This window comes from Sparus aurata, chromosome 11, assembly GCF_900880675.1.
Source record: "Sparus aurata chromosome 11, fSpaAur1.1, whole genome shotgun sequence".
In the NCBI taxonomy this organism is placed as follows: domain Eukaryota; kingdom Metazoa; phylum Chordata; class Actinopteri; order Spariformes; family Sparidae; genus Sparus; species Sparus aurata.
This window is the reverse complement of record NC_044197.1, coordinates 18408817-18426399: the sequence shown is the minus strand read 5'-3', so window position 1 is coordinate 18426399 and position 17583 is coordinate 18408817. Positions and strand designations below refer to the sequence as shown.

The 17583-nt window shown below is 40.7% G+C and overlaps 1 protein-coding gene across 2 annotated transcripts in view; it reads right to left on the bottom strand.

The window, feature by feature from the left end:
- atp13a3 (ATPase 13A3) overlaps positions 1 to 17583 on the bottom strand; it is a 53516-nt gene that overhangs the window by 29497 nt on the left and 6436 nt on the right. For both annotated transcript variants that reach the window (XM_030432999.1, XM_030432998.1), the window contains exon 2: positions 2789 to 2869. The gene's annotated coding sequence lies outside the window, so the exon portion shown is untranslated. The remainder of the gene's footprint in view (positions 1 to 2788; positions 2870 to 17583) is intronic.

Below are 17583 nucleotides of genomic sequence, written 5' to 3'. Positions count from 1 at the left end.
AAAGTTAAATAGGAAATGTACTTGTGTGGTATAGTACATGACAACTGTGTTGGTCTTAAAGTGAAACTCTCGCCAAAATGCAACCTAGGCTTTTTTTGTGAATGTATATGAGTCAAACCTTCGGGTAAAAGCATAATTACGACGAAAGAGGCACTTTTAAGATTAACTGTATTTTCGTTTTCGGGTCAAGCTCATTTTCTCAGTGCAAGGGGCACTTTTACGATAGCATCAAAATCGCTATTTTTAAAACACTAAGAAGGCTCAACACAACATGAAAGTTTGCTTGTAGTATCACCAGGGTCTCTACACATGAACACGAGCATTGAGAACATTGTTTGTGTACACAGGGTTTGCTAAAAATAAAGTTTTTCTAACACCTCACCTTCCGCTCACAGTCGTCATGGCAGCCGAGAAGTATCGATCTCAGAATGTGACCTAACTTTGAGGAGAGTTTGAGGACTGCTACTGTCTTACGGCAACAACTATCCACACGATATCTCATGTGACTTTTCTGGCTTTTTATTTTAGCATTGTTTCTTATATGAGGCTCCTTTTTCAACCGCAAGGTCAATATTGTTTTTCGTCAACGACAAAACAACAAATTATCCGTGCATTTATGTGGAACTAAGCCTTAGGAGTGGTCCACCTTAACTGTCCTCCATGTCACGTCACATTTGGAGCTCGAAACTTCTCACTGGCAGGACAGCAGTGAGCGGAGGAAACATGCTAACGTGAGTTGTCCAAAAACTTTCTTTTTAGCAAACTCTGTGTACACAAACAATCTTCTCAATGCTCGTGTTCATGTGTAGAGACCCTGGTGATACTACGAGCAAAGTTTCATGTTGTGTCGAGCCTTCTTAGTGTTTTAAAAATTGCTATTGTAAAAGTACCCCTTGCACTGAGAAAGTGAGTTTGACCCAAAAAGGAAAATACGGTAAATCTTAAAAGGGCCTCTTTCATCGTAATTATGCTTTTACACGAAGGTTTGACTCATATAGATTCACAAAAAAAGCCTAGGTTGCATTTTAGCGAGAGTTTTATTTTAACTCATGCCTATTTAACCCAATGCGAACTATTCAACTATCTATGGTAAGAGTAATAGTGAAAGAAGAAATCACCCTCTGTTGATACAAAGTGCAGGAAGCCTAACGGAGGTAAGCAGTTCACTGGAGCACAAGGGACTCGATCCAACTACAGGAAAGCACAGCACTCCCCAGACAGCTGCTCGGCCTCAAAACACCTGAGATTATCTCTTAAGAGTGTCACACACCCGACACAAACGAACTGAGTCATCATTTATGTGTGTTACCCAATATCAAGCTCGTCCCCATTTCCTCCTCTCAGTTGTCCCCGAAGACTAGGCGTCTGCCAAGGAAGGCACGCTGTCACTTTGTGTCCGTGTGTATGTGTGTGTGTGAATTCTGCATCGATACTGAGTGAGGCATCTAGGTCAAAAGATGAACAGGCCCTTGAAAATACAGGTTACCTGCAGACAATCTGTCTCAGTGGCTAAAAGCACAAGCAAGGTCCAACAGGTTACTTTGCCATTTTGTTGCTCAGGCATTGAATTACAGAGAAACAGTAAAGCTCAATGTGTGTGGAGTCAAACAAAGTAAGTAGTATGACTGAGAGGTTAATTAGGCTACTGGCTTTAAGTTCAGAAGTTAGGTAATCAATTAGTCTATTGGGTACACTGGGGCCTCTGTCAGAGCTGGTGCCAGACATACCTTTGACAGTAGGGTGGACACACACAGAATAAAACAAAAATAAAAAAGACATGAAGTGAAACAAACACAAGAGAGTTCAAACATTTTGACACTGAGGGGTGCTGGCATGGTGTATCAGGGCACAGTGCCCATAGCGCCACCCTGCTACTGCCCCTACCACCGTCCAACATCAACTAGTCCTGTATCACTGCCACTCACATGCAGATTTTATCTGCCAACTGCACCCGTGTGGACCTTTTCTCTGGCATACAGCGGGATATTTTGCTTAGGACCAAGCCCTTCCTAGTATTTTACAATAGCAGCCCCCTGGCCGGCGCTAGGCAGTGGGTGCAGCGCAACAAGAACATTCCCTCCCAGATTTGTGCTATGACTGGAATTACAGACACCCGGGCAGCATGGATAAACTCTGGCTAAACTGTTGTCTTAGCATGGTGACTCAGCAACAACACTCAATCCCAAAAAGGATTTAAAAGTATCAAGCTTCTGTGGTTACTGTGACCAAAAATTGTTACATACACGTCTGTTATGTTGGAATCATCTGTTCAGACAGAAGAGGGTTGTGACCTCAGGGAACGTACAGGGTTCTATAATTACAGGCTCCGAACACAAAAGAAGCCAAAGTTAAACCTTGGTGGCTGAAAAGCCAGACATGTTTTCCCTGTTTATGGCTCAAGTATCAATAGGTAACTTAGGTCAAGGAGAGGGTATACTTTATTTCAGGTGAACTTGCACAACAGAACAGATAGAGAACGGTCACAGAAATAATGTGCATTATAAATATGAAGAAACAATCCAGAATAAACCCTTGTCACATAAATCAACCAACTGTGTAAAGTTCTAGGTGCTAGTGAATTTACTTCACATAGTTAATATATATGCCTTGCAATCAGGTCCATGTCATTTACAACTGGTCTGGCTCTTTGAGGGTGGATGTTTGTGGATGATGTGTCTGATAATTTGGCTACATAGGACTACAGTGCCAGATCACTGCAATGTCTAAACATTATACAACAAGTGTAATTAGTGCAAACTCAGCTTCTGGTTGATTGGCGTGACCCTACCTTGTGAGCCAGGGACACGATGCCCCAGGCGGTCCTCCTCCCCGCAATTAGCTTGCTCTCTCACCACACCAACCTGGAACCCTGGGTAGGAGGAAAAAAAATAATTTTGAACAAAAAAAAAAAATCACAAAAATAAAATCACAAAAATATACATAACAATAAAAGTTTGTGCTGAGGAACTTCAGGCCTTTCCACTAAACTGAACATGATAACCTGGAGGCTGAATGAAAAAGGGACTTCCACAAAACAGTAACTTATCCTCCAAAAGGAAAAACAATAATGGTTAATGTGTACTGAGCTGATGTTTGTCAAATCAACAATGTAATGTAAGAGCGCATGCCAAAGTGTTCATTTATTATTACCAAGTACTGGCTAGGACTGTCTTTTAAGTATGATTCAGCAAGATAACAAAGTGCTTTAGACTTCTTCTAAATGACCAATCACTATGAAAGTGAGTTCAATTTACTTTAATTGGCCTCAGGTGAACAAATGTGAACCACTGACGACCGTTTAGTTTTATCTGGTTGCCCCTACTGCAATGACTTTTTTAACAAAGTTGAGAAATTAAATTAAAATGGATGAACTGTCTGAAATTCAGTTTGAATTGAAGTCCAATAATAAACTCTCAGCATCATGGAATACCCCACCAGACAATATCGAAAGTATGTCATCACTAATGTACATTTTAGGACAAAATATCATTGACTAGACCAGTGGTTCCCAACCTTTTTTCCTTGAAGCCCACCTTGCCTGTGTAGCAGAAAAGCCAGGCCCCCCCAACCCCAACCCGCATACACTAAAAGAATAAAGTGATTAATTACAAACTTTTATTTGCAAAAATAAACAACAGTTGTAGGTTTTTGCTCTTATTCTCCTTGTTTTACATTGTATATAGATACATTTCTTCCTTTTTTGTGTCATCAGGTATATCACACACAAACACACACACACACACAGTTTACCTACCTACCTGCCTACCTCATAGGGGTGTTTGTGATAAATAGCTTAATGAATTTAAATGTGGACCAAAAATACATTCAATTTGGATTATACAGAGTTTTGATTATCCAGTTGGGTATGTTATTGGGATTTTATACATTTAATGTGCACAGATATAATTCTGGTAACCTCACAACCTCAGAGCATACAAAGTTGTGCGCCCCCCCTGCGATCTCTGGCGCCCCCCTAGGGGGGGCCCGGACCCCAGGTTGGGAACCACTGGACTAGACCACACAGGAGAGTGAGTGAAACATTTCCAATCTTGTGAAGTTCAGAATTACATTTTTACGTTCCCACCATCTATGCTTCTCTGGACTTTTACTAATTGTTGCTAATCGAGTTCTATGCTGACCCTGTTCATTTATTACGCTGCATTCTCAGTAATTATTTCCCACAGTGACTAAAGACTGTAGCTACTGTTGATGCCAACATGCTAAGAGATGTCTTGAGAAAATAACCAAAATATGAAAAAACTGTCAGATGACTCCTCCCAACCCTTTTTCCAACTAGAAAACTAGAACTAGACACATAACAAGAGCAACAAAAACAGAGTTGTGTCTCCTTTTGTGAATATGGGGATGACAGGAGACACCAGTTGTTTTACTGGAGGATAGAGGACCCTGCTAGGGCCTCCAGGAGTAAGCATGACTTCAGAGATATTTATAGATTCCTCCAGCCCAGCCTAAAGCCACATTGTTGTCTCTCATTTGATTAGTCTGCTATTGTATTAATAAGCAACACTGGCTTGGGGGAAAAAAAACAAAAGAGGCAGCTGTTGATCTTTTTCAAACTACAAGATTAAACAAGCCAATCATCAGTATTCCTGAAAAGAAATTTGACAATGTCAGTATCAAACTACATCAGGGGTAGAATCTGATTCTATGATCAAGAACAACTTTTACACAGCCCATTGGCAAATGTATTATGACGTGAATTATTTATCAAATTATCTGACTGTGCTGTGAGCTCTATGTCCCTCCAACTCATTACCTGCTGTTATTGAATTGGACGTAATGTAAGTAAATGGACCTTTAACAAACATTCATACGTCATACACAGAATCAATGTTTTTACAGCTGTGGGAATAGGGCTACAACTAGCATTTTTTTTGTAAAACTGTTTTATCTACTGCTTGAAATTTGCACCAAAGATCCAAGAAATCTCAGGAATTCTTTGCAACATGGAATAAATTGCTGCGTCAAGCTGAACAAGTAGACCTTTTGGATTGGGCTTGGTTTGCCAGCGGCCTTCAGAGGCTCAACCTCAGGCAGGGTTCTCCCCAGAAATTCTTAGTATAGCGGCGCACCGTCAGTCCGGGGGGGGGGGGAGACACGGACGTACGGACAGCCGGTCATCAACTCCGTCAGCCGGGGGACGGACGGACGCTCATCGCCGTCAGCCGGGAGCTCCTAGACGTCAACCGGGGGACGGCGGGCGGACGGACGGCAGACGCTCGACACTGTCACGCGCGGAGTATAGCGGCGCTGACCGAGCGGTAGAGCGGCGCAGCGCCGCTGTTCCACCGTCTGGGGAGAACCCTGTCAGGTGTAGTAGTTCCAGTTGGCTATGGGGAGGGACTTATTTGGTCTCAAGGAGTTCTGGCAAACAGGTTAAAGCTTGTAATGGTTTGGACGACGCATCGACGTAATCAATGACAAATTCATTGACATGAATAATTTGCGTCAACACGTCGTCCCAAACAACCAAGGCGAATATCTGGAGGTAGTAGGACCCGCAGGGGCTGAGAATAGCCCCTTTCACACAGAGATGCTGCATCAATAAGTGACAGTTTCCCCAGGTGTCCTCCTGTCAATCTAAAACTAGACAGTTTATAAATCACATGGATGCTGTTATAATGTGTAGTGACTGAGATCCTGACCCACCAAATATCCTGGAAAGCGTCAAAGCTACATTTTTCGCTCTAAATTACACAATTGCCATCAGTTAACCTGACACTGTCTGACTCTGTCACTCGGAGAGTTGTTTTCCAGGGTAAAGTTCACTGAAGTCTCGGATAGGAGGGCTGACCGTTGCGGTGTTTTATATGTTTATATGTTTACACAGCCACTTGAGTGAGTTAAAGTCTTTTGCCGGTGACACGCTGTTTTTCAAGCAGAAATGTGGAAAAGTTGGTAGGACAGGTGGGAGGACGGACACTTCTACCCGTACAACTGCGGTATTTTTTTCCCCATGTAAGATACCAAAGACAGTTACAGTTACTACGTTACTTTTGTTTGGTTATGTTACGTTGCTTTGTGGGACATTTGTCTGTATTTAGTTGAGTGAAGGACCTGTGTATCAACTCTTCGGTAGCCCCACTGAACACCAATTAATTTGTGATTTTTTTGAAATCCCATAAGTTAACATAACATTTATCCTGTGCCGACATGTAGCTTCTGTATGTTCTACATAAACAATACAAGGCAAAACAGGTTCGTACCTAACGTTCGTGTCCAGTAAGAAGAATTTTTAGCATGTCCGGTTGTAGGGAAGCTAACACTGACATAATTATGCCCATGTCTTTCGGTCTCACAGTAGGAACATAACCGTACTGTTTTGGAGAGATTCTTGAGGAGCAATGCTCTATGTGTCATGTTAAAGAAATGTTTAATAAATATTGAAATGTTAACAAGAAATGTTTTGATATCCATATCCTCCTGAGACCCAGCAATTCATTTTTGTCCACTTTAGTGGACATTACATTTTTGCTAACATCTCTCATAATATACTATCCTTACAGAGGACAACTGGAGCTTTAAAATGACATCACATGTGGGGGGTTTGGCCTTGCCAACTTGCATGCCTTTTCAAAATGGCTGCGGTCCCAGAAAGCACATTATATGGAAAATAGAAAGGTAAGCATGATATTCATAATTCAAAACAAATAATGTTATTTTTCAATTGTTTTATGTAAGTAAACATCTCAGAGCTGAGCTTATTTATTTTCCTTTGAAAAATAGCTAATTTATAAATGTCCTCTGTACTGGACATTGGGACTTTGTACTTATGTTTGTTTCACATTTTTTCAGTAGACAGCTCTATGACGGAGGCAGAGAGGATTCTTAATAGAATCATTAAGTGAAATTCAGACATACACCAATCAGGCATAACATTATGACGACCTGCCTAATACTGCATTGGTCCCCCTTTTGCTGCCAAAACAGCTCTAACACATCGAGGCATGGACTCCACGAGACCCCTGAAGGTGTGCTGTCAACTGTCGTATGATGAGTCGTGTGAAGAGAGGAAGAGATAATCAGTATTAATCACTTCGCCTGTCAGTGGTCATAATGTTATGCCTGATTGGTGTAGATCTATCAGAGGATAATACCATCAAGTTTCAAACGTCTAATAAAGAAATTGCAAAAGATTCAGGTGTAATGGTTACAAAAAGATAAATCTATCTTTGCCGTTTGTTTTGTATTTGGTGTTGTATTTTACTGGATGATTCCAGTGGAACTTTCCATGTCCAAACTCAGCCTTTAAACGTTTCACGTTTGTGAACAAGTAAGTCCTGTTGTCCACTACAGTGGATATGTTGTAAATTTAAATAAACTTAAGTTTAAAAAAAAATTCTTTGCAATATGTTTTTTTTTTACCACCCCAACGCTAAATTTATGTAAAAAAAAAAATAATTGGTAATTAAAAAAACAATTTTTCCTGGGTCTCAGGAGGATTTCATGAATAGTTACATTGATCAAGTAATGTGAAATAATCGGTAACTGAAAAACTAATCCTTAGCTCAGACGACTAAAAGAAAAAATAATCGCTAGATTAATCGTTTGAATAATAATAATAATAATAATAATAATAATAATAATAATCGTTTGTAATCTCCTAGTCGACTTGTCGATTTATTGGTCGATACGTTCTGGCTCTACCAAAATTCTGATTGGTCGATTTTTGCCGTGTTAATTACATGCTGCTTTGGTAGTGCGTAAACACGCAGCGGGTCCTCTCCATCCCAATGCTGTGTGTCCTGCATATGGCATATTTGACTTCATCAGGAGGAAAGTACCAAGTGCTAATGGGGGTGTTTTCAGAGCACCCCTGTTTCACAGGTAACAGTGTGTCTTCAGAACACCCCCCTTGTTTTCACTATTTTAGATTAGCCCAACCCACTATAGACAAACAGATTGAAGGACGTACTAGAAGGCCTAGGTCCGGTGGTTTGTTAAATATTTATTTATTGTCAGAGGCTGAAGGAACATATGCTAAAAATCCCTCAGACATCAATCTTGAAGCAATGTTGGCTGTCAAAGCTTCTTTAAATTCCTTACTCACACATAAAGCTGAACAGAGTATCAGACTGGCAAGACAGAGGCTATATGAATTCGGAAATAAGCCTAATAAATATCTGGCTAGGTTGGTTAATAAGAAATCGGACTCACATTGTATCTCAGCTATTAAAGATGGTGGAGGTAAAAGAAGAATCGATTTAGATAATATTAACAAAGTATTTGAGGCATATTATAATCAATTATATGAGAGCAACCAGCCTGTCCCAGATCAGAAGTTCTCTGATTTATTCTTGTCTAATTTGGCCCGACCTGAGTTCACAGATCTACAGAAAGAAACACTTAAAGTCCGTGTAAAGCGGCAAAAAAATTGTGTTATGAGTTTGTCACACCAAAGAAACATGTATCATTGACCACTGAGCCAAATTTGAAAGATTAAAAAAATTGTTAAGTATATAAAATTAGGTCTCTAAATCATGGAAAAACAAGCACTTCTTTCTGCTGTGAAACGCTGGGGGCGTGTCAGTTAGAGGCGCTGGAACCACGCCCATGCGGCGGGGGCTACACGTCATGTTAATGACGTCGGTGTCTCCCCAGGTGTTCCCCAGGTGTTCCCCTTGTCTATCTAAACCCGCGGACAGTTTATAATCATATAGATGCTGTTATAACGTGTATTGATTGAGATCCACATCCTGGAAAGTGACGGAGTGAAGTTTTACGCGCTAAATTACATAATTATACATAATCACCGTCAGTAAACAGGACGCTGTCTGACTCTGTCACTCGCGGGGACGGAGGCTGTTTTCTGGGAGACAGTTTCCTTAAGTCTCGGTCAGGAGGGCTGGCGGTCGCGGTGATTTATTTTCGTCAAACACTCGGTGAGTTAAACACTCTTGTGACAAGCGTGACAGACGCTGTTTTGTGAGCAGAAATGTGAGGAAGAGTCGGGAGGACAGGGAGGGGACGGACAGGAGGACAGACGCTTCTCCACATACAGCTGTGGGATTTGTTTTCCTCATATAGGTTGCTAAAGACAGTTATAGTTACTACGTTACTTTTGTTCGGTCATGTAACGTTGCTTTGTGGGACATTTCTCTGTATTTAGTTGAGTGAAGGACCTGTGCAGTTAGACTGTCAGACCGACACGCCCTCGCTCCGCGCCTCCGGATTATCCGTTCACACTGGGACGGCTCACCAATAATGCGGCCCTGATACTACCTCCACATACCGCCGGTGGGACCCGCCGTTAGCGGGACGGAGGGCCGGCTGCGGCGCGGCCACATCATGCCGGTGGGACCCGCCGTCAGCAGGACGGAGAGTGTCAGCGGCGGTCAGCAGCGGTCACATCTCCTCGTTGGCGGAAGAGAGGATGCAAGCCGGGGACGGAGTTGACCAGCGTCAATGGACTCCCCCGTTTCCTTACGTTTCATCCGAAGGAAACTTAAATAAGCTAACAGCGCAGTCACCCTGCACACTGTGGCATCCAGGAAAGATGCAGAGCGATGTGGAGGAGACATGGCTGGTTAGCTGACTGGTTGGCTGGTTAGCTAGCTGCAAACTATTGTAAGCAATGCAATCCGAAACTGGAGAGTGAGTGGGAGAACCGCTGAAGCCGATGCGCTGAACATATTTATACCACTTCCGCAGCAGGGCGGGGTTTATGCAAATCATATGGCCGCGTTACCTAACGCGGCCATGATTTGCATGATTTCTGACCCGCCCATTAAATCCTGAACACAGAAATGTTGAAAAACTGTTTGTGAGCCTAGCTCCAAAATTAAATTCTACATGGCCGAATGGCTTTTACATGTTTTAAGTAAACACATTTATGACCCGTTTAATGTGTTTAGAAGAAAATGGCTGATTTTGGTTTACACGGACTTTAATGGACCGATAACAGAGCAGGAGGTTACGGCTCCTCTACACTCTCTTCAAGCAGGTAAAGCACCATGGCCGGACGGATTTGGTTGTGAATTTTATAAGGAATTTAATTCATTACTTATACAACCCTTGCTCAATATGTTTCATGACTCCTTGAAGAATAGATCTCTTCCAAGGTCACTAACGGAGGCCAATATTAGCCTTATATTGAAAAAAGGAAAGGCTGACAACGAATGTGCATCTTATAGGCCTATAAGCTTGCTAAACACAGATCTTAAGTTGTTGTCCAAGACCCTCGCTCTGCGTCTGGAAACAGTCTTGCCTTGTATTATTAACAATGACCAAACAGGATTTATTACTGGCAGAAATTCATGTAGTAATATGAGGAGTCTTCTCAATGTTATCCAGCTGTCCCAATCTATGAAACTTGACTGTATAGTAATTAGTCTGGACGTCGAGAAGGCCTTTGATCGGGTCGAATGGCCAGATCTCTTCTCTACTTTGCAAACACTGGGCCTAGGTGAAACATTTCTTAGCTGGGTGAAACTATTATATGATAACCCATTGTCAGCTGTACTAACCAATGGCATGATATTTTCTTATTTCCAGCTGCATTGGGGTACTAGACAGGGGTGCCCTCTGTCCCCATTATTATTCGCAATTGCTATTGAGCCTTTGACAGAGGCTATCAGGCGAGCCCCCTCTATCTCTGGTATCTCAGTTGGTGAAAAAACTCACAAAATATCTCTGTATGCTGACGATGTTCTCCTGTTTCTCACCAAGCCAGAAGTTTCAATACCAGCAGTGCTAGACCTGATTGGCTGTTTCAGTCAATTTTCGGGTTACAAAATAAATTTTTCAAAATCAGAAGCATTTTCTCTGGGTGGTCTCCGCCACACAAATATATCACCCCCCTCTATATTGCCCATTCAGATGGACACCACAGGGTTTTACATATCTAGGTATTGCGATAACTCCATCCCTTCACCAATTATATGCGGAAAATCTTACACCTTTACTTAAACGTATATATGAGGACCTTGAAAGGTGGACTTCCTTGCCGCTATCAATGTTAGGCAGGTCTTCATTACTTAAAATGAATATTTTACCCAAACTTCTATATGTATTTCAGATGCTTCCAATTTTGCTCCCTAAAAAAGTGATCAACGAACTGAATGGTCGACTTAGCGCATTTATATGGAACAGAAAAAAGACCCCGTATGAGCTTAGCTAGACTTATGAAGCCTAAAGAGAAAGGTGGCCTGTCAGTTCCTGACATCAGGCTGTACCAGCTGGCCTCGCAGCTGCGTTACATTGCTGACTGGATCCAAAATGATAATGATTTTACATGGCTGGACTTCGAGTCCTCACAGGTTGACTGCCCCTTGCGTGGTCTCCTGTTTGCTTCTGATCAAAAAAAGATTAAAAATTCTGTCGGTGACAACATGATTATAAATACAACTATTAAAGATTGGAGGGATATAAAGAAATTGGAGGGCCTCGAGGGACAGTTCTCCTCCCTTTCACCGGTGTGGGCTACCATAGATTTTTGTCCTGGCTCTAAGGACAGGGGCTTTGAGTTATGGAGACGTAAAGGCATCTTTACTATTGGGCACCTATATGAAAAAAATGCAATGCTATCATTCCGTCAATTGTGTAAAAAGTACAATCTTCCACAAAATGAATTTTTTAGGTTTCTTCAGATACAGAGCTTTTTAAACAGTCAAAAAGAAGCAGGGATCTCTTACCAACTCTCCCCATTAGAAAAGATAATCACTGCAGGCAAGAAGAAAGGTATTCTGGGTCTTGGATATCAGGCACTTCTTAAATATGACAAGGGTAAACCTGCTTTCATGAGCAGAGATTGGACTTATGATCTAAATATGGATGTTGACGAGGCGGTATGGGGACGGATATGGGAATCAGCAAACAACATCTCGGTCTGTAATAGGACAAGAGAAACCCAATTTAGACTCCTCCATCGTTTACAGATCACTCCCCAGTTTAGACACAAACTAGATAACAGTAAATCAGAATTGTGCACTAAGTGTAATGTTGAGGTAGGGAGTTTTATTCATTGTGTCTGGATTTGTAGATACACTGACAAATACTGGCAAGATGTAGAAAATCGACTACAGTTAATTTTTGACATTAAACCTAAAAAAAATCAGATGTGTCTACTGTTTGGACTGGCGGACACACAACTTAAAAGTGCACATTCCAAAAGACTCTTCTCTATTCTCACTTTTTGTGCAAGGAAGAACATATTACTGAAATGGATAGACTGTAAACCCCCCACAATAGCTGGATGGCATAAGGTTATTTTTGACATGTTGCCCATGGAATACTTGACATACAGGTCCAGATGTGTGACTGAGGTATTCTATCGAATCTGGTCCCCATTCCTGACTTATATTGGTTCAAGACTAGCTACCATTGTGTTGAAGGGCATGGTAGACCATAAGTGAAAAAACACAGCATGGATCATATAGTGGGCTACCTGAATTACTTTGCACTCGATGTTAATGATGCTGCTGTGGTGGAATGTTAAAACTGGATGCTGTCTCTGGGGGGATTCCCCCCATTCTTATTTTTGTATATCATATATGATTCTTGTGTTTATGAATGATATGGCCCCATCCCCTCATGTTCTTGTTGTTATGGTTGTTTTTGTCTAAGACAGCACTGTTTGTTTGTCTTTGTGGCTGTCTATGTTTGTTTGTGTATATGTATATTCGCCTACTCATAATGACATGTTGTGTACCTGAAGGAGCTGAAACTTTTTTATATCTGTCACACATGGCATAAGCTTCCATTCATGTCTTTCCAGTCGGTTGCCCTATACTTGTATGCTGTTTTTGTCTAATAAAATGTAAAAGCCAAAAAAAAATAATTATTTATTCAAGTGTTTCATTTACAGTCATTCCTATTCTACCATCTCAGAGACATCAGCAGTGTGGCAGCATTTTATAAAAATGGAAAAAAAGTCAAATGCAGAGTTTGCAAGCAACACTTATATAACACTGTGTATATCACAGCTCAACTACAAACATGGCATATCACCTAAAAACGCTAAGCTGACTTGTCTGCTACATCCGTTCTAAGTTTATGAACATTTATTTTTTCTTAAAGTGGACTTGCCTTTTGTGTTTAAGAGTAAAAGTTTTAGGTTAATAGTTCGTGTCTCAGCCACGAAGCTGAGCTCCTGTGTTCAGTCTCGCTCTGTGCGAGGACACGCACAGAGCAAAATGATAGTGTCTGTCAATTATTGTAACATGACAAAAACAATTGTCTAAATATTCCTCAACAGTTCTTGTGCTGATATCACCAGTTGACATAGTATATTTTCAGAAATCATGGGCTATGATATTGCGCAGATGCACGTGATGCAAAACGCTGTCAGAGACAGACTCGAATAGGGTCAAAACGATTTAATCTAAAGCAAATAGACTACTCGTCTTCATGTTTATTTTTAATTAATTAGGCGGAAGGCTACCAAGACACATCTCCCCCCCCCCCCATTTAGTCGATTTTTAGTCGAAATTTCACGGCTTAAGATGACCAAGGATTTCTTTGGTTGATTACAGCCCTATTAGTTTGCAACTTTTCTAAGCCAATACTTGACACCACTTACTAGTAGCATTAAAAAACAATGAAGCAAGTCTTACTGAAACAGATTTGTGTGGATTACTGCAAAAGGGACATCAACAGTTTGATGTGATAGTGAGACCATGAAGCCCTTTTGTATCAGAAAAAGCCTAAATAAAGAAACTGTCACAAGACTGCCAAAACTAATGGAAAACGTTGACCTTTTAAGATTGGCTGAGTTGATGGTGTCAAAAATAAGGTCAGAAAAGTAAAAATATTAAAGTAGAGCTAAAGGATTTTGTAAGGTTCGTGAATTTAGATTTCACATGATTTGCGTAAAGAAAATCTATTATTTTCAAGTGGCAGGTTTCTTGGTGGGTTGGTACAGAATGACCCAATCATCAGTGAAGTTTAGTCTTACAAACCTCATTGCCACACCACAATATTTCGACAGTAGTATGGGCTTAGTCATGTTTGAAGACACATACATTATAAGAATTAACAAAGTGTTTCAGTATCAACATTGTTAATGATCATCTGTAAAAAGTTAAGATCACTATCCAATGAGACTGAGCATTTGCAGTAGCTCATACAATTAACATATTTTACAAGAACATGGGAAAGCAAAAGTATACAAATAAATAACTCCAGGATACATAAGACTAGACATATTCTCCTTTCCCTTTCTGTCCTGTTACTCAACTTACAGACAAAACGGAAAAAGTCAACAATGAGCCATGACCTAAGGACAGAAGTTCATAATTCATGGAAGCACTCGGAGGAAAAAGTGTTTTGTTGCCATCATACTCTGCACTCAATGTGCTTTCTTTATCACTTCCCCTCCTACTCGTGGGGTTTTATAGCCAAGCTTTGTTTCCCATCATGGGCTAATCAAGCAGTTTATCACTGTGTCCGCTGGCCCTACTAAACATCTATGACCACCTATGCTTCATCTAAAGTCTGAACAGCAAAAAATGCTTCCTCAGCCAGTTTTAAGAGCTCAGCACCGCTGAAAACCCAATTAACAATTCCTGCAGGTTTACATTTTATATTACATTCATGCATACAGCAAATGCAGCAAGGCAACAATCCCAAACCCACTTCTAGAAAAAATGGTAGTAGGGAAGAAATTAACTGAATGAACTGAAAATTAATCACCTTGTCAAACTCACCTGTCAAGATGCAACACACATCCATACATCTAATCCAGAGAATCAGCCAAAAAATGCTTCATTGATAGTGATAATATACACACAAATTTCAGATCTTAGGTATTCCTGTCATTATTACGATCAAAGCAGAGGGAAATGGGAATCAAAATTGATTAGATCAGGAAGTGTTGCAGGACAAAAACAGATCTACAATGACTGAGTCCAAGTGAGCTCCAATCCTGTGAAAAAAATTCTATGAGAAGAAAAATGGAGGGCAAGGACTGGGAAAAACACAGTAATCCTACAGATCAAAAGTGTGCTGAGTTTTAAGTCAGATCACATGCTTTTGGATTAACACTGGCAATGCTTGATAGTCTATGAAAAACTACCACTGTGTAAGAGATCAAAACGCATTTGTATTTCACCAAGGAGCTCATTGGTACATAATGATCCTGGGTAATATTTCTATACGGATGTAACAGATTATTGAATTATCTAAAGTTTCCGTATTTCATGAGCCAAATTGTGTTGTAAATGTCATCTCAGTAAGAGGGCAAACCAAGATAAAATATGTAAATCAGCTGGCATTTAGAACAATCACACATATGAGAAATAGACAGGAGAAATAAATATAATTCAAACAGTTTCCTCACTGCCCACTCTCGATTAAACATGCATCTGAGACAAATGTTACTTGAGATGCAGTCAGACAGGGATTTTTTATGAACTGTTCGTGCCTGCCGAATAGTGAGGTACTGGGATAACATGTTGCAAGCTAAAAGACCAAATTGGAGTCAGGAAAGGACCAGCAACTGATGTGTGGTCATTTGTTTTGCAGTGTTACAGCTGATGGAAATGGAAAAATTATTTGCCTGATATTTAGACAATTGAATAAATGTTGAAGTTATTTTTCAAGGAAAAATTTCAAACATTTGCTGCATCTAGCCTCTATAGGAAAATGTAAGACTTTGCTGCTTTTCTTTGACATTAATGTTTTTGGGTTTCGGACTGTTGGTTGGACAGAAAAAAGCAATACAGAAGACACCACTTGGGGCTCTGGGAAATAGTGATAAGAACTTTATAGACTAAACGTGTTAATGATTAGCAGATTATTTGATAATAGGGCTGTAATGATACAATTTTTCAATTTGATTTACATGTTATTAATGTAACATTTCAATAACTTCTGTATATAATACTCGTCTGATAGTATCAGAGGCGTAGTATTGGGACTGAACCAGTGTGAATAGATGACTCACTCAACTAAATAAAGAGAAATGTCCCACAGAGCAAGTTACAGAACCAAGCTAAGGTAACATAGTAACTGTAACTGTCTTTGGCAGCTTATATGAGGAAAAAAATACTGCAGCTGTAGTGTAAAAGCGTCCGTCCTCCCGCATGTCCTACCTACTCCTCATCACATTTCTGCCCGAAAAACAGTGTCTGTCTTCGTCAAAAAACTTTAACTTGCCAAGTGTTTGTGATGAAAAAAACCTCTGCGACGGTCAGCCCTCCAGGTCGAGACTTCAGTGAACTTTCCCCCGGAAAACAGCCTCTGTCCTCTCGAGTGACAGAGTCAGACAGCGACCTGTTCACTGATGGCGATTAAGTAATTATGTAATTTAGAGCGAAAAACGTAACATTAGTCACTTTCCAGGATGTTTGGTGGGTCAGGATCTAAATCACGACACATTAAAACAGCATCCATATGAATATAAACTATCTGTGGGTTTAGATTGACAGGAGGACACCGGGGATACACCTTGAAAACACACACACGTCGTCATCATCATGGCGTGTACCATCAGGTCTCTTTAGGAGCCGCAGCGCCAGCTTTCTGTGTGAATTACACAGCGGTTCGTCTTTACTCCAGCGGTGCTTCGCTCCGTGTGAACAACTAACGGCGGAGAATTGGCAAACCACCACAAATAGGCTAATGCTCAGAACAGCACCAAAGTTCAGCGACAGTACAAATAGGGTATTTGTATTTGCTATTTGTACTGTTGCTGAAGCTTGGTGCTGTTCTGAGCATTATTTGTGGCTTTTTGGTGGCGGTTTATATTTGGACCCATTTACTGCAGTGTATTGCTGTCGTGCAGCTGTTTCTGAGGTTGATAAAACTCCGTAAATTAGCGGTCTGCTAACTTGATCTCTCGAGAGGGAGTCTAACACAGTTTCACGGTGATTTAGACCATGGATTAAATTTACACCGGAATATCCCTTTAATGCGGCGTCTCTGTGCAAAAGGGGCTACTTATAGCTCATAGGGCTGGATCTGGACTGTAAGTTGTGTCGCAATTCTGCCTTCTCACACCGCGAGACAGGTTTGTGAATCTGAGTGTCGCGGTTTCAGTTTCGATACGTGTATCGTTACAACCCTATTTAATAATGACAATAATTATTATTTGCAGCCCTATCTTCCAATGTCATTGAATTTCATGAGCTGCTCCTTGATGATCATCAGGAGTAGCATTTTAGGAAGTGGACCTAGCAAGAGCTCTGTACTGAGCTTTCTGTCATAGATGGCCTCTGACACCAATTCAACGTGCTGAATCATCCAAAACTGCTGATGAGAGGGAGTTGGAGCCAAGAGTGTGGTAAATGCCACAAAAACTATGAATGGTGGTCTTCTATACATGTATATAAAGACATTTTTGCAAGAGTACCAGAGACTGAATGCAGATTTGTAAGAGATGTAAAGTTCAAACTTTTGGGGTCTGCAATTATTAAAATCAATTCTACATAAAAAAGAAGTTACAATACGATGACACGATACGATGATACGATACGATGACTTACACTAGGACTCAAATCAGAAAGGGAAATTTGATCAGTGTTGAACTCCATCTTCAATGCTCGATATATTCATCTAACGCACAACTCTGTTCTCAAGTCTGTGTTACTGTGTCACAGTTCATAGTTGTTTTTACACTCATTT